Here is a 26240-nt window from a genome sequence, read left to right as displayed (position 1 = left end):
CGCTGAAACCATAGTTTTTGTACTTTTTGCTTTAATTCAAGCAAATATAACGATATTCATTTAAAAAACTGTTAAATTTCAATTTTCAATAAGAAATCGTTGTCACGGATTTTTTTTACCTTGAAGAAAAAAAACATGCGATTTTTTCGGTTCACTTTTGAATGCATTTTTTTCTGGACAAATTTTTGACCAAATTTAGCTTAAATACCTATGAAATACTCATTAAAAGTGATTTCATATCGATTGATCAATAAATAAAAATGTACCTCGATTTTTAATAAAATTTTCAAAATCGACGTTTCTCGACCAGAGAAGCACTTTTTGAGAATTTTTTCACTATTTTCAAATATAACCGCTGAAACCATAGTTTTTGTACTTTTTGCTTTAATTCAAGCAAATGTAACGATATTCATTCAAAAAACTGTTCAAATTCAATTTTCAATAAGAAATCGTTGTCACGGATTTTGTATCTTGAAGAAAAAAAACATGCGATTTTTTCGTTACAATTTTGAATGCATTTTATCCTGGACAAATTTTTGACCGAATTCAGCTTATTTACCTATAAAATACTCATTGAAAGGGATTTCATCTCGATTGATCAATAAATAAAAATGTACCTCGATTTTTTTTAACATTTTCAAAATCGACGTTTCTCGACCAGAGAAGCACATTTTGAGTTTTTTTTTCGCTATGTCTCAGATGTAGCGTGAAAAGTCATAACTTTTCCACAATACCTGACAACCATTTAATTTCTGAGCTTCCGTGGCTCAATGGTTAGCGCGCTCGGCTGTTAACCAATAGATTGGTGGTTCGAGCCCACCCGGAAGCGGTGTTATGGGATCTCAAGTGTAACGTAAAAAGTCAGAGTTTTTCCACAATACCTGACAACCATTCAATTTCTGAGCTTCCGTGGCTCAATGGTTAGCGCGTTCGGCTGTTATCCAATAGGTTGGTGGTTCGAGCCCACCCGGGAGCGGTGTTATGGGATCTCAAATGTAACGTAAAAAGTCAGATCTTTTCCACAATACCTGACGAACATTTAATTTTTGTGCTTCCGTGGCGCAATGGTTAGCGCGTTCAGCTGTTAACCGAAAGGTTGGTGGTTCGAGCCCACCCGGGAGAGGTGTTGTGGGGTCTCAAATGTAACGTGAAAAGTCAGAGTTTTTCCACAATACCTGACGAACATTTAATTTTTGGGCTTCCGTGGCGCATTTTTTAGCGCGTTCAGCTGTTAACCGAAAGGTTGGTGGTTCGAGCCCACCCGCGAGAGGTGTTGTGGGGTCTCAGATGTAGCGTGAAAAGTCATAACTTTTCCACAATACCTGACAACCATTTAATTTCTGGGCTTCCGTGGCGCATTTTTTAGCGCGTTCAGCTGTTAACCGAAAGGTTGGTGGTTCGAGCCCACCCGCGAGAGGTGTTGTGGGGTCTCAGATGTAGCGTGAAAAGTCATAACTTTTCCACAATACCTGACAACCATTTAATTTCTGAGCTTCCGTGGCTCAATGGTTAGCGCGTTCGGCTGTTAACCAATAGGTTGGTGGTTCGAGCCCACCCGGTAGCGGTGTTATGGGATCTCAAATGTAACGTAAAAAGTCAGAGTTTTTCCACAATACCTGACGACCATTTATTGTTTGGGCTTCCGTGGCGCAATGGTTAGCGCGTGCGGCTGTTAACCGAAAGGTTGGTGGTTCGAGCCCACCCGGGAGCGGAGTTATGGGATCTCAAATGTAACGTAAAAAGTCAGAGTTTTTCCACAATACCTGACAACCATTCAATTTCTGAGCATCCGTGGCTCAATGGTTAGCGCGTTCGGCTGTTAACCAATAGGTTGGTGGTTCGAGCCCACCCGGGAGCGGTGTTGTGAAGTCTCAAATGTAACGTAAAAAGGCAAAGTTTTTCCACAATACCTGACGAACATTTATTTTTTGGGCTTCCGTGGCGCAATGGATAGCGCGTTCGGCTGCTAACCGACAGGTTGGTGGTTCGAGCCACACGGGAGCGGTGTTATGGGATCTCAAATGTAACGTAAAAAGTCAGAGTTTTTCCACAATACCTAACGAACATTTATTTTTTGGGCTTCCGTGGCGCAATGGATTGCGCGTTCGGCTGTTAACCGAAAGGTTGGTGGTTCGAGCCCACCCGGGAGCGGTGTTATGGGATCTCAAATGTAACGTAAAAAGTCAGAGTTTTTCCACAATACCTGACAACCATTCAATTTCTGAGCTTCCGTGGCTCAATGGTTAGCGCGTTCGGCTGTTATCCAATAGGTTGGTGGTTCGAGCCCACCCGGGAGCGGTGTTATGGGATCTCAAATGTAACGTAAAAAGTCAGAGTTTTTCCACAATACCTGACGAACATTTAATATATGGGCTTCCTTGGCGCAATGGTTAGAGCGTTCAGCTGTTAACCGAAAGGTTGGTGGTTCGAGCCCACCCGGGAGAGGTGTTGTGGGGTCTCAAATGTAACGTAAAAAGTCAGAGTTTTTCCACAATACCTGACGAAAATTTAATTTTTGGGCTTCCGTGACGCATTTTTTAGCGCGTTTAGCTGTTAACCGAAAGGTTGGTGGTTCGAGCCCACCCGGGAGAGGTGTTGTGGGGTCTCAGATGTAGCGTGAAAAGTCATAACTTTTCCACAATACCTGACAACCATTTAATTTCTGAGCTTCCGTGGCTCAATGGTTAGCGCGCTCGGCTGTTAACCAATAGATTGGTGGTTCGAGCCCACCCGGAAGCGGTGTTATGGGATCTCAAGTGTAACGTAAAAAGTCAGATCTTTTCCACAATACCTGACGAACATTTAATTTTTGGGCTTCCGTGGCGCAATGGTTAGCGCGTTCAGCTGTTAACCGAAAGGTTGGTGGTTCGAGCCCACCCGAGAGAGGTCTTGTGGGGTCTCAAATGTAACGTAAAAAGTCAGAGTTTTTCCACAATACCTGACGAACATTTAATTTTTGGGCTTCCGTGACGCATTTTTTAGCGCGTTCAGCTGTTAACCGAAAGGTTGGTGGTTCGAGCCCACCCGGGAGAGGTGTTGTGGGGTCTCAGATGTAGCGTGAAAAGTCATAACTTTTCCACAATACCTGACAACCATTTAATTTCTGAGCTTCCGTGGCTCAATGGTTAGCGCGCTAGGCTCTTAACCAATAGATTGGTGGTTCGAGCCCACCCGGTAGCGGTGTTATGGGATCTCAAATGTAACGTAAAAGTCAGAGTTTTTCCACAATACCTGACGAACATTTAATTTTTGGGCTTCCGTGGCGCAATGGTTAGTGCGTTCGGCTGTTAACCGAAAGGTCGGTGGTTCGAGCCCACCCGGGAGCGGTATTGTGAATTCTCAAATGTAACGTAAAAAGGCAAAGTTTTTCCACAATACCTGACGAACATTTATTTTTCGGGCTTCCGTGGCGCAATGGATAGCGCGTTCGGCTGTTAATCGAAATTTTGGTGGTTCGAGCCCACACGGGAGCGGTGTTGTGAAGTCTCAAATGTAACGTAAAAAGGCAAAGTTTTTCCACAATACCTGACGACCATTTATTGTTTGGGCTTCCGTGGCGCATTTTTTAGCGCGTTCAGCTGTTAACCGAAAGGTTGGTGGTTCGAGCCCACCCGCGAGAGGTGTTGTGGGGTCTCAGATGTAGCGTGAAAAGTCATAACTTTTCCACAATACCTGACAACCATTTAATTTCTGGGCTTCCGTGGCGCATTTTTTAGCGCGTTCAGCTGTTAACCGAAAGGTTGGTGGTTCGAGCCCACCCGCGAGAGTTGTTGTGGGGTCTCAGATGTAGCGTGAAAAGTCATAACTTTTCCACAATACCTGACAACCATTTAATTTCTGAGCTTCCGTGGCTCAATGGTTAGCGCGTTCGGCTGTTAACCAATAGGTTGGTGGTTCGAGCCCACCCGGTAGCGGTGTTATGGGATCTCAAATGTAACGTAAAAAGTCAGAGTTTTTCCACAATACCTGACGACCATTTATTGTTTGGGCTTCCGTGGCGCAATGGTTAGCGCGTGCGGCTGTTAACCGAAAGGTTGGTGGTTCGAGCCCACCCGGGAGCGGAGTTATGGGATCTCAAATGTAACGTAAAAAGTCAGAGTTTTTCCACAATACCTGACAACCATTCAATTTCTGAGCATCCGTGGCTCAATGGTTAGCGCGTTCGGCTGTTAACCAATAGGTTGGTGGTTCGAGCCCACCCGGGAGCGGTGTTGTGAAGTCTCAAATGTAACGTAAAAAGGCAAAGTTTTTCCACAATACCTGACGAACATTTATTTTTTGGGCTTCCGTGGCGCAATGGATAGCGCGTTCGGCTGCTAACCGAAAGGTTGGTGGTTCGAGCCACACGGGAGCGGTGTTATGGGATCTCAAATGTAACGTAAAAAGTCAGAGTTTTTCCACAATACCTAACGAACATTTATTTTTTGGGCTTCCGTGGCGCAATGGATTGCGCGTTCGGCTGTTAACCGAAAGGTTGGTGGTTCGAGCCCACCCGGGAGCGGTGTTATGGGATCTCAAATGTAACGTAAAAAGTCAGAGTTTTTCCACAATACCTGACAACCATTCAATTTCTGAGCTTCCGTGGCTCAATGGTTAGCGCGTTCGGCTGTTATCCAATAGGTTGGTGGTTCGAGCCCACCCGGGAGCGGTGTTATGGGATCTCAAATGTAACGTAAAAAGTCAGAGTTTTTCCACAATACCAGACGAAAATTTAATTTTTGGGCTTCCGTGACGCATTTTTTAGCGCGTTTAGCTGTTAACCGAAAGGTTGGTGGTTCGAGCCCACCCGGGAGAGGTGTTGTGGGGTCTCAGATGTAGCGTGAAAAGTCATAACTTTTCCACAATACCTGACAACCATTTAATTTCTGAGCTTCCGTGGCTCAATGGTTAGCGCGCTCGGCTGTTAACCAATAGATTGGTGGTTCGAGCCCACCCGGAAGCGGTGTTATGGGATCTCAAGTGTAACGTAAAAAGTCAGATCTTTTCCACAATACCTGACGAACATTTAATTTTTGGGCTTCCGTGGCGCAATGGTTAGCGCGTTCAGCTGTTAACCGAAAGGTTGGTGGTTCGAGCCCACCCGAGAGAGGTGTTGTGGGGTCTCAAATGTAACGTAAAAGGTCAGAGTTTTTCCACAATACCTGACGAACATTTAATTTTTGGGCTTCCGTGGCGCATTTTTTAGCGCGTTCAGCTGTTAACCGAAAGTCTGGTGGTTCGAGCCCACCCGGGAGAGGTGTTGTGGGGTCTCTGATGTAGCGTGAAAAGTCATAATTTTTCCACAATACCTGACAACCATTTAATTTTGTTAAATGTGTTTTCATATCTGGTGGAATTTAAAAGTGGAAACAAAAAGGAAAAAGCCAACGGCACGCAGTGTTCCCAAGTACTGACTGCGCTCGACGCTGCTTAACTTCGGTGATTGGACGAGAACCGGTGTATTCAGCGTGAAAAGGCCGTTGCCGAGAGTGCTAGTTAATAATTTGAATTTAATTAACCTTAATCTTTATAAAACAATAACAAAATGAAGATATGTTTGCTTTTTTCATATCTGGTGGAATTTAAAAGAGGAAACAAAAAGGAAAAAGCCAACGGCACCCAGTGTTCCCAAGTACTGACTGCGCTCGACGCTGCTTAACTTCGGTGATCGGACAAGAACCGGTGTTTTCAGCGTGATATGGCCGTTGCCGAGAGTGCTAGTTAATAATTCGAATTTAAATTAAGTGAGACAAATTAACCTTCATCTTTTTAAAACAATAACAAAAAGAAAATATGTTTGCTTTTTTCATATCTATTGGAATTTAAAAGACAAAAAAAAGTGAAAAAGCTAACGGCTTGCAGTGTTCCTATGTGGCCTCCCTCCCAAGCACTGACTGCGCTCGACGCTGCTTAACTTCGGTGATCGGACGAGATTCAGTGTATTCAGCGTGATTTGGCCGTTGCCGAGAGTGCTAGTTAATAATTCGAATTTAAATTAAGTGAGACAAATTAACCTTCATCTTTTTAAAACAATAACAAAAAGAAAATATGTTTGCTTTTTTCATATCTATTGGAATTTAAAAGACAAAAAAAAAGTGAAAAAGCTAACGGCAAGCAGTGTTCCTAAGTGGCCTCCTTCCCAAATACTGACTGCGCTCAACGCTGCTAACCTTCGGTGATCGGAAGAGAACCAGTGTATTCAGCGTGATTTGGCCGTTGCCGAGAGTGCTAGATAATAATTTGAATTTAATTAACCTTCATCTTTATAAAACAATAACAAAAAGAAGATATGTTTGCTTTTTGCATATCTGGTGGAAATTAAAAGAGAAAACAAAAAGGAAAAAGCCAACGGCACGCAGTGTTCCCAAGTACTGACTGCGCTCGACGCTGCTTAACTTCGGTGATTGGACGAGAACCGGTGTATTCAGCGTGAAAAGGCCGTTGCCGAGAGTGCTAGTTAATAATTCGAATTTAATTAACCTTAATCTTTATAAAACAATAACAAAATGAAGATATGTTTGCTTTTTTCATATCTGGTGGAATTTAAAAGAGGAAACAAAAAGGAAAAAGCCAACGGCACCCAGTGTTCCCAAGTACTGACTGCGCTCGACGCTGCTTAACTTCGGTGATCGGACAAGAACCGGTGTTTTCAGCGTGATATGGCCGTTGCCGAGAGTGCTAGTTAATAATTCGAATTTAAATTAAATGAGACAAATTAATCTTCATCATTTTAAAAACAATAACAAAAAGAAAATATGTTTGCTTTTTTCATATCTGTTGGAATTTAAAAGACAAAAAAAAGTGAAAAAGCTAACGGCTTGCAGTGTTCCTATGTGGCCTCCCTCCCAAGCACTGACTGCGCTCGACGCTGCTTAACTTCGGTGATCGGACGGGAACCGGTGTATTCAGCGTGATATGGCCGTTGCCGAGAGTGCTAGTTAATAATTTGAATTTAATTAACCTAAATCTTTATAAAACAATTACAAAATGAAGATATGTTTGCTTTTTTCATATCTGGTGGAATTTAAAAGACGAAACAAAAAGGAAAAAGCCAACGGCACGCAGTGTTCCCAAGTACTGACTGCGCTCGACGCTGCTTAACTTCGGTGATCGGACAAGAACCGGTGTTTTCAGCGTGATATGGCCGTTGCCGAGAGTGCTAGTTAATAATTCGAATTTAAATTAAGTGAGACAAATTAACCTTCATCTATTTAAAACAATAACAAAAAGAAAATATGTTTGCTTTTTTCATATCTATTTTAATTTAAAAGACAAAAAAAGTGATAAAGCTAACGGCTTGCAGTGTTCCTATGTGGCCTCCCTCCCAAGCACTGACTGCGCTCGACGCTGCTTAACTTCGGTGATCGGACGAGAACCGGTGTATTCAGCGTGATATGGCCGTTGCCGAGAGTGCTAGTTAATAATTCGAATTTAAATTAAGTGAGACAAATTAACCTTCATCTTTTTAAAACAATAACAAAAAGAAAGTATGTTTGCTTTTTTCATATCTATTATGACAAAAAAAGTGAAAAAGCTAACGGCTTGCAGTGTTCCTATGTGGCCTCCCTCCCAAGCACTGACTGCGCTCGACGCTGCTTAACTTCGGTGATCGGACGAGACTCGGTGTATTCAGCGTGATATGGCCGTTGCCGAGAGTGCTAGTTAATAATTTGAATTTAATTAACCTAAATCTTTATAAAACAATAACAAAATGAAGATATGTTTGCTTTTTTCATATCTGGTGGAATTTAAAAGTGGAAACAAAAAGGAAAAAGCCAACGGCACGCAGTGTTCCCAAGTACTGACTGCGCTCGACGCTGCTTAACTTCGGTGATTGGACGAGAACCGGTGTATTCAGCGTGAAAAGGCCGTTGCCGAGAGTGCTAGTTAATAATTTGAATTTAATTAACCTTAATCTTTATAAAACAATAACAAAATGAAGATATGTTTGCTTTTTTCATATCTGGTGGAATTTAAAAGAGGAAACAAAAAGGAAAAAGCCAACGGCACCCAGTGTTCCCAAGTACTGACTGCGCTCGACGCTGCTTAACTTCGGTGATCGGACAAGAACCGGTGTTTTCAGCGTGATATGGCCGTTGCCGAGAGTGCTAGTTAATAATTCGAATTTAAATTAAGTGAGACAAATTAACCTTCATCTTTTTAAAACAATAACAAAAAGAAAATATGTTTGCTTTTTTCATATCTGTTGGAATTTAAAAGACAAAAAAAGTGAAAAAGCTAACGGCTTGCAGTGTTCCTATGTGGCCTCCCTCCCAAGCACTGACTGCGCTCGACGCTGCTTAACTTCGGTGATCGGACGAGATTCAGTGTATTCAGCGTGATTTGGCCGTTGCCGAGAGTGCTAGTTAATAATTCGAATTTAAATTAAGTGAGACAAATTAACCTTCATCTTTTTAAAACAATAACAAAAAGAAAATATGTTTGCTTTTTTCATATCTATTGGAATTTAAAAGACAAAAAAAAGTGAAAAAGCTAACGGCAAGCAGTGTTCCTAAGTGGCCTCCTTCCCAAATACTGACTGCGCTCAACGCTGCTAACCTTCGGTGATCGGAAGAGAACCAGTGTATTCAGCGTGATTTGGCCGTTGCCGAGAGTGCTAGATAATAATTTGAATTTAATTAACCTTCATCTTTATAAAACAATAACAAAAAGAAGATATGTTTGCTTTTTGCATATCTGGTGGAAATTAAAAGAGAAAACAAAAAGGAAAAAGCCAACGGCACGCAGTGTTCCCAAGTACTGACTGCGCTCGACGCTGCTTAACTTCGGTGATTGGACGAGAACCGGTGTATTCAGCGTGAAAAGGCCGTTGCCGAGAGTGCTAGTTAATAATTTGAATTTAATTAACCTTAATCTTTATAAAACAATAACAAAATGAAGATATGTTTGCTTTTTTCATATCTGGTGGAATTTAAAAGAGGAAACAAAAAGGAAAAAGCCAACGGCACCCAGTGTTCCCAAGTACTGACTGCGCTCGACGCTGCTTAACTTTGGTGATCGGACAAGAACCGGTGTTTTCAGCGTGATATGGCCGTTGCCGAGAGTGCTAGTTAATAATTCGAATTTAAATTAAGTGAGACAAATTAATCTTCATCATTTTAAAAACAATAACAAAAAGAAAATATGTTTGCTTTTTTCATATCTGTTGGAATTTAAAAGACAAAAAAAAGTGAAAAAGCTAACGGCTTGCAGTGTTCCTATGTGGCCTCCCTCCCAAGCACTGACTGCGCTCGACGCTGCTTAACTTCGGTGATCGGACGGGAACCGGTGTATTCAGCGTGATATGGCCGTTGCCGAGAGTGCTAGTTAATAATTTGAATTTAATTAACCTAAATCTTTATAAAACAATAACAAAATGAAGATATGTTTGCTTTTTTCATATCTGGTGGAATTTAAAAGAGGAAACAAAAAGGAAAAAGCCAACGGCACGCAGTGTTCCCAAGTACTGACTGCGCTCGACGCTGCTTAACTTCGGTGATCGGACAAGAACCGGTGTTTTCAGCGTGATATGGCCGTTGCCGAGAGTGCTAGTTAATAATTCGAATTTAAATTAAGTGAGACAAATTAACCTTCATCTATTTAAAACAATAACAAAAAGAAAATATGTTTGCTTTTTTCATATCTATTTTAATTTAAAAGACAAAAAAAGTGATAAAGCTAACGGCTTGCAGTGTTCCTATGTGGCCTCCCTCCCAAGCACTGACTGCGCTCGACGCTGCTTAACTTCGGTGATCGGACGAGAACCGGTGTATTCAGCGTGATATGGCCGTTGCCGAGAGTGCTAGTTAATAATTCGAATTTAAATTAAGTGAGACAAATTAACCTTCATCTTTTTAAAACAATAACAAAAAGAAAGTATGTTTGCTTTTTTCATATCTATTATGACAAAAAAAAGTGAAAAAGCTAACGGCTTGCAGTGTTCCTATGTGGCCTCCCTCCCAAGCACTGACTGCGCTCGACGCTGCTTAACTTCGGTGATCGGACGAGACTCGGTGTATTCAGCGTGATATGGCCGTTGCCGAGAGTGCTAGTTAATAATTTGAATTTAATTAACCTAAATCTTTATAAAACAATAACAAAATGAAGATATGTTTGCTTTTTTCATATCTGGTGGAATTTAAAAGAGGAAACAAAAAGGAAAAAGCCGACGGCACGCAGTGTTCCCAAGTACTGACTGCGCTCGACGCTGCTTAACTTCGGTGATCGGACGAGAACCGGTGTATTCAGCGTGAAAAGGCCGTTGCTGAGAGTGCTAGTTAATAATTTGAATTTAATTAACCTTAATCTTTATAAAACAATAACAAAATGAAGGTATGTTTGCTTTTTTCATATCTGGTGGAATTTAAAAGAGGAAACAAAAAGGAAAAAGCCTACGGCACCCAGTGTTCCCAAGTACTGACAGCGCTCGACGCTGCTTAACTTCGGTGATCGGACAAGAACCGGTGTTTTCAGCGTGATATGGCCGTTACCGAGAGTGCTAGAAAATAATTCGAATTTAAATTAAGAGAGACAAATTAACCTTCATCTTGTTAAAACAATAACAAAAAGATAACATGTTTGCTTTTTTCATATCTATTGGAATTTAAAAGAGGAAAAAAAGTGAAAAAGCCAACGGCACGCATTGTTCCTAAGTGGTCTCCCTCCCAAGTACTGACTGCGCTCGACGCTGCTCAACTTCGGTGATCGGACGGGAACCGGTGTTTTCAGCGTGATATGGCCGTTGCCGAGAGTGCTATTTAATAATTTGAATTTAATTAACCTTCATCTTTATAAAACAATATCAAAAAGAAGATATGTTTGCTTTTTTCACATCTGGTGGAATTTAAAAGATGAAATAAAATTGAAAAAGCCAACGGCACGCAGTGTTCAAAGTTTCAAAGTTTCAAAGTTTATTTGTCATAGTTTTGTACAAAAGGTCATGGGGAGGGACCAAGTCTTCAAGCGACTTATTGCCCTCCTTAAATTTTTTAAGATTAACGTCAATTGGACAACAAAATGAAATAAAGAACATTAAAAGAGAATGAACATAAAAAATATAAATTAAAATTAAAATAAAGTTTTGCATGTACATGAATATAGTTTAATATCTATTGGAAAACAAGACTTTTTTACTTCGTTTAATATAAAATATAATCGAGTTATGGTTCTTCTTTAAATAAAACAATTAAAATCAGGAATAACTAAATATATAAATAAAAAATAAATAAACAAATAGATCAAAGATGGCTACACACTGCCATTAAGTATATGTATTTTAAGTTTTTTTTAACTAAATTGAAGGATTTGGTATCACATATAAGTAAATAAATTTGGTTGTATTGTTTTACTCCTGCATAAGAGATTGAGTTAAGCTTTTTTGAGGTTTTGCATTGGTGGCATTCTAAAATATTGTTTGTTCTTGTTAATATGTTAGAGGAAGTTGTACTAAATAGTTTATGTACACCATTAATATTTTTATGAATAAATATTAGATTATTATACTTAATAATTTGAAATATGTCTAACGTTTTACTTTTTGCATATAATATTTTTGTATGTGATAACCAATTCACGTTATAAATACTTCTGAGAACTCTTTTTTGCTGACTGCGCTCGACGTTGCTTAACTTCGGTGATCGGACGAGAACCGGTGTTTTCAGCGTGATATGGCCGTTGCCGAAAGTGCTAGTTAATAATTTGAATTTAATTAACCTTCATCTTCATAAAACAATATCAAAAAGAAGATATGTTTGCTTTTTTCATATCTGGTGGAATTTAAAAGAGGAAACAAAAAGGAAAAAGCCAACGGCACGAAGTGTTCCCAAGTACTGACTGCGCTCGACGCTGCTTAACTTCGGTGATCGGACGAGAACCGGTGTTTTCAGCGTGATATGGCCGTTGCCGAGAGTGCTAGTTAATAATTCGAATTTAAAGTAAGTGAGACAAATTAACCTTCATCTTTTTAAAACAATAACAAAAAGAAAATATGTTTGCTTTTTTCATATCTATTGGAATTTAAAAGACAAAAAAAAGAGAAAAAGCTAACGGCTTGCAGTGTTCCTATGTGGCCTCCCTCCCAAGCACTGACTGCGCTCGACGCTGTTAAACTTCGGTGATCGGACGAGAACCGGTGTATTCAGCATGATATGGCCGTTGCCGAGAGTGCTAGTTAATAATTTGAATTTAATTAACCTAAATCTTTATAAAACAATAACAAAATGAAGATATGTTTGCTTTTTTCATATCTGGTGGAATTTAAAAGAGGAAACAAAAAGGAAAAAGCCGACGGCACGCAGTGTTCCCAAGTACTGACTGCGCTCGACGCTGCTTAACTTCGGTGATCGGACGAGAACCGGTGTTTTCAGCGTGATATGGCCGTTGCCGAGAGTGCTAGTTTATAATTTGAATTTAATTAACCTAAATCTTTATAAAACAATAACAAAATGAAGATATGTTTGCTTTTTTCATATCTGGTGTAATTTAAAAGAGGAAACAAAAAGGAAAAAGCCGACGGCACGCAGTGTTCCCAAGTACTGACTGCGCTCGACGCTGCTTAACTTCGGTGATCGGACGAGAACCGGTGTATTCAGCGTGAAAAGGCCGTTGCTGAGAGTGCTAGTTAATAATTTGAATTTAATTAACCTTAATCTTTATAAAACAATAACAAAATGAAGATATGTTTGCTTTTTTCATATCTGGTGGAATTTAAAAGAGGAAACAAAAAGGAAAAAGCCAACGGCACCCAGTGTTCCCAAGTACTGACTGCGCTCGACGCTGCTTAACTTCGGTGATCGGACGAGATTCAGTGTATTCAGCGTGATTTGGCCGTTGCCGAGAGTGCTAGTTAATAATTCGAATTTAAATTAAGTGAGACAAATTAACCTTCATCTTTTTAAAACAATAACAAAAAGAAAATATGTTTGCTTTTTTCATATCTATTGGAATTTAAAAGACAAAAAAAAGTGAAAAAGCTAACGGCAAGCAGTGTTCCTAAGTGGCCTCCTTCCCAAATACTGACTGCGCTCAACGCTGCTAACCTTCGGTGATCGGAAGAGAACCAGTGTATTCAGCGTGATTTGGCCGTTGCCGAGAGTGCTAGATAATAATTTGAATTTAATTAACCTTCATCTTTATAAAACAATAACAAAAAGAAGATATGTTTGCTTTTTGCATATCTGGTGGAAATTAAAAGAGAAAACAAAAAGGAAAAAGCCAACTTCACGCAGTGTTCCCAAGTACTGACTGCGCTCGACGCTGCTTAACTTCGGTGATTGGACGAGAACCGGTGTATTCAGCGTGAAAAGGCCGTTGCCGAGAGTGCTAGTTAATAATTTGAATTTAATTAACCTTAATCTTTATAAAACAATAACAAAATGAAGATATGTTTGCTTTTTTCATATCTGTTGGAATTTAAAAGACAAAAAAAAGTGAAAAAGCTAACGGCTTGCAGTGTTCCTATGTGGCCTCCCTCCCAAGCACTGACTGCGCTCGACGCTGCTTAACTTCGGTGATCGGACGGGAACCGGTGTATTCAGCGTGATATGGCCGTTGCCGAGAGTGCTAGTTAATAATTTGAATTTAATTAACCTAAATCTTTATAAAACAATAACAAAATGAAGATATGTTTGCTTTTTTCATATCTGGTGGAATTTAAAAGAGGAAACAAAAAGGAAAAAGCCAACGGCACGCAGTGTTCCCAAGTACTGACTGCGCTCGACGCTGCTTAACTTCGGTGATCGGACAAGAACCGGTGTTTTCAGCGTGATATGGCCGTTGCCGAGAGTGCTAGTTAATAATTCGAATTTAAATTAAGTGAGACAAATTAACCTTCATCTATTTAAAACAATAACAAAAAGAAAATATGTTTGCTTTTTTCATATCTATTTTAATTTAAAAGACAAAAAAAGTGATAAAGCTAACGGCTTGCAGTGTTCCTATGTTTCCTCCCTCCCAAGCACTGACTGCGCTCGACGCTGCTTAACTTCGGTGATCGGACGAGAACCGGTGTATTCAGCGTGATATGGCCGTTGCCGAGAGTGCTAGTTAATAATTCGAATTTAAATTAAGTGAGACAAATTAACCTTCATCTTTTTAAAACAATAACAAAAAGAAAGTATGTTTGCTTTTTTCATATCTATTATGACAAAAAAAAGTGAAAAAGCTAACGGCTTGCAGTGTTCCTATGTGGCCTCCCTCCCAAGCACTGACTGCGCTCGACGCTGCTTAACTTCGGTGATCGGACGAGACTCGGTGTATTCAGCGTGATATGGCCGTTGCCGAGAGTGCTAGTTAATAATTTGAATTTAATTAACCTAAATCTTTATAAAACAATAACAAAATGAAGATATGTTTGCTTTTTTCATATCTGGTGGAATTTAAAAGAGGAAACAAAAAGGAAAAAGCCGACGGCACGCAGTGTTCCCAAGTACTGACTGCGCTCGACGCTGCTTAACTTCGGTGATCGGACGAGAACCGGTGTATTCAGCGTGAAAAGGCCGTTGCTGAGAGTGCTAGTTAATAATTTGAATTTAATTAACCTTAATCTTTATAAAACAATAACAAAATGAAGGTATGTTTGCTTTTTTCATATCTGGTGGAATTTAAAAGAGGAAACAAAAAGGAAAAAGCCTACGGCACCCAGTGTTCCCAAGTACTGACAGCGCTCGACGCTGCTTAACTTCGGTGATCGGACAAGAACCGGTGTTTTCAGCGTGATATGGCCGTTACCGAGAGTGCTAGAAAATAATTCGAATTTAAATTAAGAGAGACAAATTAACCTTCATCTTGTTAAAACAATAACAAAAAGATAACATGTTTGCTTTTTTCATATCTATTGGAATTTAAAAGAGGAAAAAAAGTGAAAAAGCCAACGGCACGCATTGTTCCTAAGTGGTCTCCCTCCCAAGTACTGACTGCGCTCGACGCTGCTCAACTTCGGTGATCGGACGGGAACCGGTGTTTTCAGCGTGATATGGCCGTTGCCGAGAGTGCTATTTAATAATTTGAATTTAATTAACCTTCATCTTTATAAAACAATATCAAAAAGAAGATATGTTTGCTTTTTTCACATCTGGTGGAATTTAAAAGATGAAATAAAATTGAAAAAGCCAACGGCACGCAGTGTTCAAAGTTTCAAAGTTTCAAAGTTTATTTGTCATAGTTTTGTACAAAAGGTCATGGGGAGGGACCAAGTCTTCAAGCGACTTATTGCCCTCCTTAAATTTTTTAAGATTAACGTCAATTGGACAACAAAATGAAATAAAGAACATTAAAAGAGAATGAACATAAAAAATATAAATTAAAATTAAAATAAAGTTTTGCATGTACATGAATATAGTTTAATATCTATTGGAAAACAAGACTTTTTTACTTCGTTTAATATAAAATATAAACGAGTTATGGTTCTTCTTTAAATAAAACAATTAAAATCAGGAATAACTAAATATATAAATAAAAAATAAATAAACAAATAGATCAAAGATGGCTACACACTGCCATTAAGTATATGTATTTTAAGTTTTTTTTTAACTAAATTGAAGGATTTGGTATCACATATAAGTAAATAAATTTGGTTGTATTGTTTTACTCCTGCATAAGAGATTGAGTTAAGCTTTTTTGAGGTTTTGCATTGGTGGCATTCTAAAATATTGTTTGTTCTTGTTAATATGTTAGAGGAAGTTGTACTAAATAGTTTATGTACACCATTAATATTTTTATGAATAAATATTAGATTATTATACTTAATAATTTGAAATATGTCTAACGTTTTACTTTTTGCATATAATATTTTTGTATGTGATAACCAATTCACGTTATAAATACTTCTGAGAACTCTTTTTTGCTGACTGCGCTCGACGTTGCTTAACTTCGGTGATCGGACGAGAACCGGTGTTTTCAGCGTGATATGGCCGTTGCCGAAAGTGCTAGTTAATAATTTGAATTTAATTAACCTTCATCTTCATAAAACAATATCAAAAAGAAGATATGTTTGCTTTTTTCATATCTGGTGGAATTTAAAAGAGGAAACAAAAAGGAAAAAGCCAACGGCACGAAGTGTTCCCAAGTACTGACTGCGCTCGACGCTGCTTAACTTCGGTGATCGGACGAGAACCGGTGTTTTCAGCGTGATATGGCCGTTGCCGAGAGTGCTAGTTAATAATTCGAATTTAAAGTAAGTGAGACAAATTAACCTTCATCTTTTTAAAACAATAACAAAAAGAAAATATGTTTGCTTTTTTCATATCTATTGGAATTTAAAAGACAAAAAAAAGAGAAAAAGCTAACGGCTTGCAGTGTTCCTATGTGGCCTCCCTCCCAAGCACTGACTGCGCTCGACGCTGTTAAACTTCGGTGATCGGACGAGAACCGGTGTATTCAGCATGATATGGCCGTTGCCGAGAGTGCTAGTTAATAATTTGAATTTAATTAACCTAAATCTTTATAAAACAATAACAAAATGAAGATATGTTTGCTTTTTTCATATCTGGTGGAATTTAAAAGAGGAAACAAAAAGGAAAAAGCCGACGGCACGCAGTGTTCCCAAGTACTGACTGCGCTCGACGCTGCTTAACTTCGGTGATCGGACGAGAACCGGTGTATTCAGCGTGAAAAGGCCGTTGCTGAGAGTGCTAGTTAATAATTTGAATTTAATTAACCTTAATCTTTATAAAACAATAACAAAATGAAGATATGTTTGCTTTTTTCATATCTGGTGGAATTTAAAAGAGGAAACAAAAAGGAAAAAGCCAACGGCACCCAGTGTTCCCAAGTACTGACTGCGCTCGACGCTGCTTAACTTCGGTGATCGGACATGAACCGGTGTTTTCAGCGTGATATGGCCGTTGCCGAGAGTGCTAGTTTATAATTCGAATTTAAATTAAGTGAGACAAGTTAACCTTCAAAATCCGTGACAACGATTTCTTATTGAAATTGGAATTTTAACTGTTTTTTGAATGAATATCGTTACATTTGCTTGAATTAAAGCAAAAAGTACAAAAACTATGGTTTCAGCGGTTATATTTGAAAATAGTGAAAAAATTCTCAGAAAGTGCTTCTCTGGTCGAGAAACGTCGATTTTGAAAATGTAATTAAAAATCGAGGTACATTTTTATTTACTGATCAATCGAGATGAAATCGCTTTTAATGAGTATTTTATATGTATTTAAGCTAAATTCAGTCAAAAATTTGTCCAGAAAAAAATGCACTTAAAATTGTACCGAAAAAATCGCATGTTTTTTACCTTCAAGATACAAAAACCGTTACAACGATTTCTTATTGAAATTGGAATTTTAACTGTTTTTTGAATGAATATCGTTATATTTGCTTGAATTAAAGCAAAAAGTACAAAAACTATGGTTTCAGCGGTTATATTTGAAAATAGTGAAAAAAAACTCTAAATGTGCTTCTCTGGTCAAGAAACGTCGATTTTGAAAATTCTATTAAAAATCGAGGTACATTTTTATTTATTGATCAATCGAGATGAAATCACTTTTAATGAGTATTTTATATGCATTTAAGCTAAATTCGGTCAAAAATTTGTCCAGAAAAAAATGCATTCAAAATTTTACCGAAAAAATGGAATGTTTTTTTTCTTCAAGATGCAAAATCCGTGACAACGATTTCTTATTGAAATTGGAATTTTAACTGTTTTTTGAATGAATATCGTTACATTTGCTTGAATTAAAGCAAAAATACAAAAACTATGGTTTCAGCGGTTATATTTGAAAATAGAGAAAAAATTCTCAAAAAGTGCTTTTCTGGTCGAGAAACGTCGATTTTGAAAATTCTATTAAAAATTGAGGTACATTTTTATTTATAGATCAATCGAGATGAAATCGCTTTAAATGAGTATTTTATATGTATTTAAGCTAAATTCGATCAAATATTTGTCCAGAAAAAAATGCATTCAAAATTTCACCGAAAAAATGGAATGTTTTTTTTCTTCAAGATGCAAAATCCGTGACAACGATTTCTTATTGAAAATTGAATTTGAACAGTTTTTTGAATGAATTTCGTTACATTTGCTTGAATTAAAGCAAAAATACAAAAACTATGGTTTCAGCGGTTATATTTGAAAATAGTGAAAAAATTCTCAAAAAGTGCTTCTCTGGTCGAGAAACGTTGATTTTGAAAATGTAATTAAAAATCGAGGTACATTTTTATTTATTGATCAATCGAGATGAAATCACTTTTAATGAGTATTTTATGTGCATTTAAGCTAAATTCGGTCAAAAATTTGTCCAGAAAAAAATGCATTCAAAATTTTACCGAAAAAATGGAATGTTTTTTTTCTTCAAGATGCAAAATCCGTGACAACGATTTCTTATTGAAATTGGAATTTTAACTGTTTTTTGAATGAATATCGTTACATTTGCTTGAATTAAAGCAAAAAGTACAAAAACTATGGTTTCAGCGGTTATATTTGAAAATAGTGAAAAAATTCTCAAAAAGTGCTTCTCTGGTCGAGAAACGTCGATTTCGAAAATGTTATAAAAAATCGAGGGACATTTTTATTTATTGATCAATCGAGATGAAATCACTTTTAATGAGTATTGTATAGGTAAATAAGCTAAATTCGGTCAAAAATTTGTCCAGAAAAAAACTGCATTCAAAAAAGTACCGAAAAAATCGCATGTTTTTTTCTTCAAGATACAAAATCCATGACAACGATTTCTTAATGAAAATTGAATTTGAACAGTTTTTTGAATGAATATCGTTACATTTGCTTGAATTAAAGCAAAAAGTACAAAAACTATGGTTTCAGCGGTTATATTTGAAAATAGTGAAAAAATTCTCAAAAAGTGCTTCTCTGGTCGAGAAACGTCGATTTCGAAAATGTTATAAAAAATCGAGGGACATTTTTATTTATTGATCAATCGAGATGAAATCACTTTTAATGAGTATTGTATAGGTAAATAAGCTGAATTCGGTCAAAAATTTGTCCAGAAAAAAATGCCTTCAAAATTGTACCGAAAAAATCGCATGTTTTTTTTCCGTGACAACGATTTCTTATTGAAAATTGAATTTGAACAGTTTTTTGAATGAATATCGTTACATTTGCTTGAATTAAAGCAAAAAGTACAAAAATAATGGTTTCTTCGATTGTATTTGAAAATAGCGAATAAAGCTCAAAATGTGCTTCTCTGCTCGAGAAACGTCGATTTTTAAAATGTTATTAAAAATCGAGGTACATTTTTATTTATTTATTGATCAATCGAGATGAAATCACTTTTAATGAGTATTATATGTGCATTTAAGCTAAATTCGGTCAAAAATTTGTCCAGAAAAAAATGCATTCAAAATTTTACCGAAAAAATGGAATGTTTTTTTTTCTTCAAGATGCAAAATCCGTGACAACGATTTCTTATTGAAATTGGAATTTTAACTGTTTTTTGAATGAATATCGTTACATTTGCTTGAATTAAAGCAAAAAGTACAAAAACTATGGTTTCAGCGGTTATATTTGAAAATAGTGAAAAAATTCTCAAAAAGTGCTTCTCTGGTCGAGAAACGTCGATTTTGAAAATGTAATTAAAAATCGAGGTTCATTTTTATTTATTGATCAATCGAGATATAATCACTTTTAATGAGTATTTTATATGTAAATAAGCTAAATTCGGTCAAAAATTTGTCCAGAAAAAAACTGCATTCAAAAAAGTACCGAAAAAATCGCATGTTTTTTTCTTCAAGATACAAAATCCATGACAACGATTTCTTAATGAAAATTGAATTTGAACAGTTTTTTGAATGAATATCGTTACATTTGCTTGAATTAAAGCAAAAAGTACAAAAACTATGGTTTCAGCGGTTATATTTGAAAATAGTGAAAAAATTCTCAAAAAGTGCTTCTCTGGTCGAGAAACGTTGATTTTGAAAGTGTAATTAAAAATCGAGGTACATTTTTATTTATTGATCAATCGAGATGAAATCGCTTTTAATGAGTATTTTATATGCATTTAAGCTAAATTCGGTCAAAAATTTGTCCAGAAAAAAATGCATTCAAAATTGTACCGAAAAAATGGAATGTTTTTTTCTTCAAGATGCAAAATCCGTGACAACGATTTCTTATTGAAAATTGAATTTGAACAGTTTTTTGAATGAATATCGTTACATTTGCTTGAATTAAAGCAAAAATACAAAAACTATGGTTTCAGCGGTTATATTTGAAAATAGTGAAAAAATTCTCAAAATGTGCTTCTCTGGTCGAGAAACGTCGATTTTGAAAATTCTATTAAAAATCGAGGTACATTTTTATTTATTTATTGATCAATCGAGATGAAATCACTTTTAATGAGTATTATATAGGTAAATAAGCTGAATTCGGTAAAAAATTAGTCCAGAAAAAAAATGCATTCAAAAGAGTACCGAAAAAATGGCATGTTTTTTTTCTTCAAGATACAAAATCCGTGACGATTTCTTATTGAAAAGTGAATTTGAACAGTTTTTTGAATGAATATCGTTACATTTGCTTGAATTAAAGCAAAAAGTACCAAAAAAAATAGTTTCAGCGGTTATATTTGAATATAGTGAAAAAAAACTCAAAATGTGCTTCTCTGGTCGAGAAACGTCGATTTTGAAAATTCTATTAAAAATCGAGGTATATTTTTATTTATTGTAGCGTGAAAAGTCATAACTTTTCCACAATACCTGACAACCATTCAGTTTCTGAGCTTCCGTGGCTCAATGGTTAGCGCGTTCAGCTGTTAACCGAAAGGTTGGTGGTTCGAGCCCACCCGGGAGCGGTGTTATGGGATCTCAAATGTAACGTAAAAAGTCAGAGTTTTTCCACAATACCTGACAACCATTCAATTCCTGAGCTTCCGTGGCTCAATGGTTAACGCGTTCGGCTATTAACCAATAGGTTGGTGGTTCGAACCCACCCGGGAGCGGTGTTATGGGATCTCAAATGTAACGTAAAAAGTCAGAGTTTTTCCAGAATACCTAACGAACATTTAATTTTTGGGCTTCCGTGGCGCAATGGTTAGCGTATTCAGCTGTTAACCGAAAGGTTGGTTGTTCGAGCCCACCCGGAAGCGGTGTTATGGGATCTCAAGTGTAACGTAAAAAGTCAGAGTTTTTCCACAATACCTGAAAACCATTCAATTTCTGAGCTTCCGTGGCTCAATGGTTAGCGCGTTCGGCTGTTATCCAATAGGTTGGTGGTTCGAGCCCACCCGGGAGCGGTGTTATGGGATCTCAAATGTAACGTAAAAAGTCAGAGTTTTTCCACAATACCTGACGAACATTTAATTTTTGGGCTTCCGTGGCGCCATGGTTAGCGCGCAGCGCGTTCAGCTATTAACCGAAAAGTTGGTGGTTCGAGCCCACCCGGGAGAGGTGTTGTGGGGTCTCTGATGTAACGTAAAAAGTCACAGTTTTTCCACAATACCTGACGAACATTTAATTTTTGGGCTTCCGTGGCGCAATGGTTAGCGCGTTCAGCTGAAAACCGAAAGGTTGGTGGCTCGAGCCCACCCGGGAGAGGTGTTGTGGGGTCTCAGATGTAGCGTGAAAACTCATAACTTTTCCACAATACCTGACAACCATTCAGTTTCTGAGCTTCCGTGGCTCAATGGTTAGCGCGTTCAGCTGTTAACCGAAAGGTTGGTGGTTCGAAGCCGTGTTATGGGATCTCAAATGTAACGTAAAAAGTCAGAGTTTTTCCACAATACCTGACGAACATTTAATTTTTGGGCTTCCGTGGCGCAATGGTTAGCGCGCAGCGCGTTCAGCTGTTAACCGAAAAGTTGGTGGTTCGAGCCCACCCGGGAGCGGTGTTGTGAAGTCTCGAATGTAACGTAAAAAGGCAAAGTTTTTCCACAATACCTGACGAACATTATTTTTTGGGCTTCCGTGGCGCAATGGTTAGCGCGTTCGGCTGTTAACCGAAAGGTTGGTGGTTCGAGCCCACCCGGGAGCGGTGTTATGGGGTCTCAAATGTAACGTAAAAAGTCAGAGTTTTCCACAATACCTGACGACCATTTAATTTTTGGGCTTCCGTGGCGCAATGGTTAGCGCGTTCGGCTGTTAACCAAAATGTTGGTGGTTCGAGCCCACCCGGGAGCGGTGTTATGGGATCTCAAATGTAAGGTAAATAGTCAGAGTTTTTCCACAATAGCTGAAGACCATTTCATTTCTGAGCTTCTTTGGCTCCATGGTTAGCGCGTTCGGATGTTAACCAATAGGTTGGTGGTTCGAGCCCACGCGAGAGAGGTGTTGTGGAGTCTCAGATGTAGCGTAATAAGTCAAAACGTTTCCACAATACGTGACAAATATGTAATTTCTGAGCTCCCGTGGCTCAATGGTTATCGCGTTCGGCTGTTAACCAATAGGTTGGTGGTTCGAGCCCACCCGGGAGCGGTGTTGTGGGATCTCAAATGTAACGTAAAAAGTCAGAGTTTTTCCACAATACCTGACAACCATTCAATTTCTGAGCTTCCGTGGCTCAATGGTTAGCGCGTTCGGCTGTTATCCAATAGGTTGGTGGTTCGAGCCCACCCGGGAGCGGTGTTATGGGATCTCAAATGTAACGTAAAAAGTCAGATCTTTTACGTTTGAGACCCCACAACACCTCTCCCGGGTGGGCTCGAACCACCAACCTTTCGGTTAACAGCTGAACGCTCTAACCATTGCGCCAAGGAAGCCCATATATTAAATGTTCGTCAGGTATTGTGGAAAAACTCTGACTTTTTACGTTACATTTGAGACCCCACAACACCTCTCGCGGGTGGGCTCGAACCACCAACCTTTCGGTTAACAGCTGAACGCGCTAACCATTGCGCCACGGAAGCACAAAAATTAAATGTTCGTCAGGTATTGTGGAAAAGATCTGACTTTTTACGTTACATTTGAGATCCCATAACACCGCTCCCGGGTGGGCTCGAACCAACAACCTATTGGATAACAGCCGAACGCGCTAACCATTGAGCCACGGAAGCTCAGAAATTAAATGTTCGTCAGGTATTGTGGAAAAGTTATGACTTTTCACGCTACATCTGAGACCCCACAACACCTCTCCCGGGTGGGCTCGAACCACCAACCTTTCGGTTAACAGCTGAACGCGCTAAAAATGCGCCACGGAAGCCCAAAAATTAAATGTTCGTCAGGTATTGTGGAAAAACTCTGACTTTTTACGTTACATTTGAGACCCCACAACACCTCTCCCGGGTGGGCTCGAACCACCAACCTTTCGGTTAACAGCTGAACGCGCTAACCATTGCGCCACGGAAGCCCAAAAATTAAATGTTCGTCAGGTATTGTGGAAAAGATCTGACTTTTTACGTTACATTTGAGATCCCACAACACCGCTCCCGGGTGGGCTCGAACCACCAACCTATTGGTTAACAGCCGAACGCGATAACCATTGAGCCACGGGAGCTCAGAAATTACATATTTGTCACGTATTGTGGAAACGTTTTGACTTATTACGCTACATCTGAGACTCCACAACACCTCTCTCGCGTGGGCTCGAACCACCAACCTATTGGTTAACATCCGAACGCGCTAACCATGGAGCCAAAGAAGCTCAGAAATGAAATGGTCTTCAGCTATTGTGGAAAAACTCTGACTATTTACCTTACATTTGAGATCCCATAACACCGCTCCCGGGTGGGCTCGAACCACCAACATTTTGGTTAACAGCCGAACGCGCTAACCATTGCGCCACGGAAGCCCAAAAATTAAATGGTCGTCAGGTATTGTGGAAAACTCTGACTTTTTACGTTACATTTGAGACCCCATAACACCGCTCCCGGGTGGGCTCGAACCACCAACCTTTCGGTTAACAGCCGAACGCGCTAACCATTGCGCCACGGAAGCCCAAAAAATAATGTTCGTCAGGTATTGTGGAAAAACTTTGCCTTTTTACGTTACATTCGAGACTTCACAACACCGCTCCCGGGTGGGCTCGAACCACCAACTTTTCGGTTAACAGCTGAACGCGCTGCGCGCTAACCATTGCGCCACGGAAGCCCAAAAATTAAATGTTCGTCAGGTATTGTGGAAAAACTCTGACTTTTTACGTTACATTTGAGATCCCATAACACGGCTTCGAACCACCAACCTTTCGGTTAACAGCTGAACGCGCTAACCATTGAGCCACGGAAGCTCAGAAACTGAATGGTTGTCAGGTATTGTGGAAAAGTTATGAGTTTTCACGCTACATCTGAGACCCCACAACACCTCTCCCGGGTGGGCTCGAGCCACCAACCTTTCGGTTTTCAGCTGAACGCGCTAACCATTGCGCCACGGAAGCCCAAAAATTAAATGTTCGTCAGGTATTGTGGAAAAACTGTGACTTTTTACGTTACATCAGAGACCCCACAACACCTCTCCCGGGTGGGCTCGAACCACCAACTTTTCGGTTAACAGCTGAACGCGCTGCGTGCTAACCATGGCGCCACGGAAGCCCAAAAATTAAATGTTCGTCAGGTATTGTGGAAAAACTCTGACTTTTTACGTTACATTTGAGATCCCATAACACCGCTCCCGGGTGGGCTCGAACCACCAACCTATTGGATAACAGCCGAACGCGCTAACCATTGAGCCACGGAAGCTCAGAAATTGAATGGTTTTCAGGTATTGTGGAAAAACTCTGACTTTTTACGTTACACTTGAGATCCCATAACACCGCTTCCGGGTGGGCTCGAACAACCAACCTTTCGGTTAACAGCTGAATACGCTAACCATTGCGCCACGGAAGCCCAAAAATTAAATGTTCGTTAGGTATTCTGGAAAAACTCTGACTTTTTACGTTACATTTGAGATCCCATAACACCGCTCCCGGGTGGGTTCGAACCACCAACCTATTGGTTAATAGCCGAACGCGTTAACCATTGAGCCACGGAAGCTCAGGAATTGAATGGTTGTCAGGTATTGTGGAAAAACTCTGACTTTTTACGTTACATTTGAGATCCCATAACACCGCTTCCGGGTGGGCTCGAACCACCAACCTTTCGGTTAACAGCTGAACGCGCTAACCATTGAGCCACGGAAGCTCAGAAACTGAATGGTTGTCAGGTATTGTGGAAAAGTTATGACTTTTCACGCTACAATAAATAAAAATATACCTCGATTTTTAATAGAATTTTCAAAATCGACGTTTCTCGACCAGAGAAGCACATTTTGAGATTTTTTTCACTATATTCAAATATAACCGCTGAAACTATTTTTTTTGGTACTTTTTGCTTTAATTCAAGCAAATGTAACGATATTCATTCAAAAAACTGTTCAAATTCACTTTTCAATAAGAAATCGTCACGGATTTTGTATCTTGAAGAAAAAAAACATGCCATTTTTTCGGTACTCTTTTGAATGCATTTTTTTTCTGGACTAATTTTTTACCGAATTCAGCTTATTTACCTATATAATACTCATTAAAAGTGATTTCATCTCGATTGATCAATAAATAAATAAAAATGTACCTCGATTTTTAATAGAATTTTCAAAATCGACGTTTCTCGACCAGAGAAGCACATTTTGAGAATTTTTTCACTATTTTCAAATATAACCGCTGAAACCATAGTTTTTGTATTTTTGCTTTAATTCAAGCAAATGTAACGATATTCATTCAAAAAACTGTTCAAATTCAATTTTCAATAAGAAATCGTTGTCACGGATTTTGCATCTTGAAGAAAAAAACATTCCATTTTTTCGGTACAATTTTGAATGCATTTTTTTCTGGACAAATTTTTGACCGAATTTAGCTTAAATGCATATAAAATACTCATTAAAAGCGATTTCATCTCGATTGATCAATAAATAAAAATGTACCTCGATTTTTAATTACACTTTCAAAATCAACGTTTCTCGACCAGAGAAGCACTTTTTGAGAATTTTTTCACTATTTTCAAATATAACCGCTGAAACCATAGTTTTTGTACTTTTTGCTTTAATTCAAGCAAATGTAACGATATTCATTCAAAAAACTGTTCAAATTCAATTTTCATTAAGAAATCGTTGTCATGGATTTTGTATCTTGAAGAAAAAAACATGCGATTTTTTCGGTACTTTTTTGAATGCAGTTTTTTTCTGGACAAATTTTTGACCGAATTTAGCTTATTTACATATAAAATACTCATTAAAAGTGATTATATCTCGATTGATCAATAAATAAAAATGAACCTCGATTTTTAATTACATTTTCAAAATCGACGTTTCTCGACCAGAGAAGCACTTTTTGAGAATTTTTTCACTATTTTCAAATATAACCGCTGAAACCATAGTTTTTGTACTTTTTGCTTTAATTCAAGCAAATGTAACGA

The 26240-nt window shown here is 38.4% G+C and overlaps 3 non-coding genes and 19 pseudogenes across 3 annotated transcripts; 2 read left to right on the top strand and 20 right to left on the bottom strand.

The window, feature by feature from the left end:
- Positions 1-4282: 4282 nt before the first annotated feature.
- TRNAS-GCU (transfer RNA serine (anticodon GCU)) lies at positions 4283-4354 on the top strand. The gene has a single exon. It is a non-coding gene; the product is annotated as a tRNA-Ser (tRNA).
- Positions 4355-5586: 1232 nt separating this feature from the next.
- Positions 5587-5689, bottom strand: LOC149590372 (5S ribosomal RNA; annotated as a pseudogene).
- An 858-nt stretch (positions 5690-6547) lies between these two features.
- Positions 6548-6650, bottom strand: LOC149590371 (5S ribosomal RNA; annotated as a pseudogene).
- A 137-nt stretch (positions 6651-6787) lies between these two features.
- Positions 6788-6906, bottom strand: LOC149590370 (5S ribosomal RNA; annotated as a pseudogene).
- A 122-nt stretch (positions 6907-7028) lies between these two features.
- Positions 7029-7131, bottom strand: LOC149590369 (5S ribosomal RNA; annotated as a pseudogene).
- Positions 7132-7266: 135 nt separating this feature from the next.
- Positions 7267-7385, bottom strand: LOC149590368 (5S ribosomal RNA; annotated as a pseudogene).
- Positions 7386-7977: 592 nt separating this feature from the next.
- Positions 7978-8080, bottom strand: LOC149590367 (5S ribosomal RNA; annotated as a pseudogene).
- Positions 8081-9176: 1096 nt separating this feature from the next.
- On the bottom strand, positions 9177-9295 carry LOC149590366 (5S ribosomal RNA; annotated as a pseudogene).
- Positions 9296-9417: 122 nt separating this feature from the next.
- Positions 9418-9520, bottom strand: LOC149590365 (5S ribosomal RNA; annotated as a pseudogene).
- Positions 9521-9655: 135 nt separating this feature from the next.
- Positions 9656-9774, bottom strand: LOC149590364 (5S ribosomal RNA; annotated as a pseudogene).
- Positions 9775-10606: 832 nt separating this feature from the next.
- LOC149590363 (5S ribosomal RNA) lies at positions 10607-10725 on the bottom strand (annotated as a pseudogene).
- Positions 10726-11779: 1054 nt separating this feature from the next.
- On the bottom strand, positions 11780-11882 carry LOC149590362 (5S ribosomal RNA; annotated as a pseudogene).
- A 136-nt stretch (positions 11883-12018) lies between these two features.
- On the bottom strand, positions 12019-12137 carry LOC149590361 (5S ribosomal RNA; annotated as a pseudogene).
- Positions 12138-12259: 122 nt separating this feature from the next.
- Positions 12260-12362, bottom strand: LOC149590360 (5S ribosomal RNA; annotated as a pseudogene).
- A 1051-nt stretch (positions 12363-13413) lies between these two features.
- LOC149590359 (5S ribosomal RNA) lies at positions 13414-13532 on the bottom strand (annotated as a pseudogene).
- A 122-nt stretch (positions 13533-13654) lies between these two features.
- LOC149590358 (5S ribosomal RNA) lies at positions 13655-13757 on the bottom strand (annotated as a pseudogene).
- A 1086-nt stretch (positions 13758-14843) lies between these two features.
- On the bottom strand, positions 14844-14962 carry LOC149590357 (5S ribosomal RNA; annotated as a pseudogene).
- Positions 14963-16017: 1055 nt separating this feature from the next.
- LOC149590356 (5S ribosomal RNA) lies at positions 16018-16120 on the bottom strand (annotated as a pseudogene).
- A 136-nt stretch (positions 16121-16256) lies between these two features.
- Positions 16257-16375, bottom strand: LOC149590355 (5S ribosomal RNA; annotated as a pseudogene).
- A 347-nt stretch (positions 16376-16722) lies between these two features.
- On the bottom strand, positions 16723-16825 carry LOC149590354 (5S ribosomal RNA; annotated as a pseudogene).
- A 3969-nt stretch (positions 16826-20794) lies between these two features.
- TRNAN-AUU (transfer RNA asparagine (anticodon AUU)) lies at positions 20795-20867 on the top strand. Its single transcript has one exon. It is a non-coding gene; the product is annotated as a tRNA-Asn (tRNA).
- Positions 20868-24754: 3887 nt separating this feature from the next.
- TRNAN-AUU (transfer RNA asparagine (anticodon AUU)) lies at positions 24755-24827 on the bottom strand. The gene has a single exon. It is a non-coding gene; the product is annotated as a tRNA-Asn (tRNA).
- Between the last annotated feature and the right edge of the window lie 1413 nt (positions 24828-26240).

Source organism: Phalangium opilio, unplaced genomic scaffold, assembly GCF_054372755.1.
Source record: "Phalangium opilio isolate 3A_F unplaced genomic scaffold, DU_Popi_V2 ptg000505l_1, whole genome shotgun sequence".
In the NCBI taxonomy this organism is placed as follows: Eukaryota; Metazoa; Arthropoda; class Arachnida; order Opiliones; family Phalangiidae; genus Phalangium; species Phalangium opilio.
The sequence above is the reverse complement of the archived record's forward strand: the minus strand, read 5'-3'. Positions and strand labels throughout refer to the sequence as shown.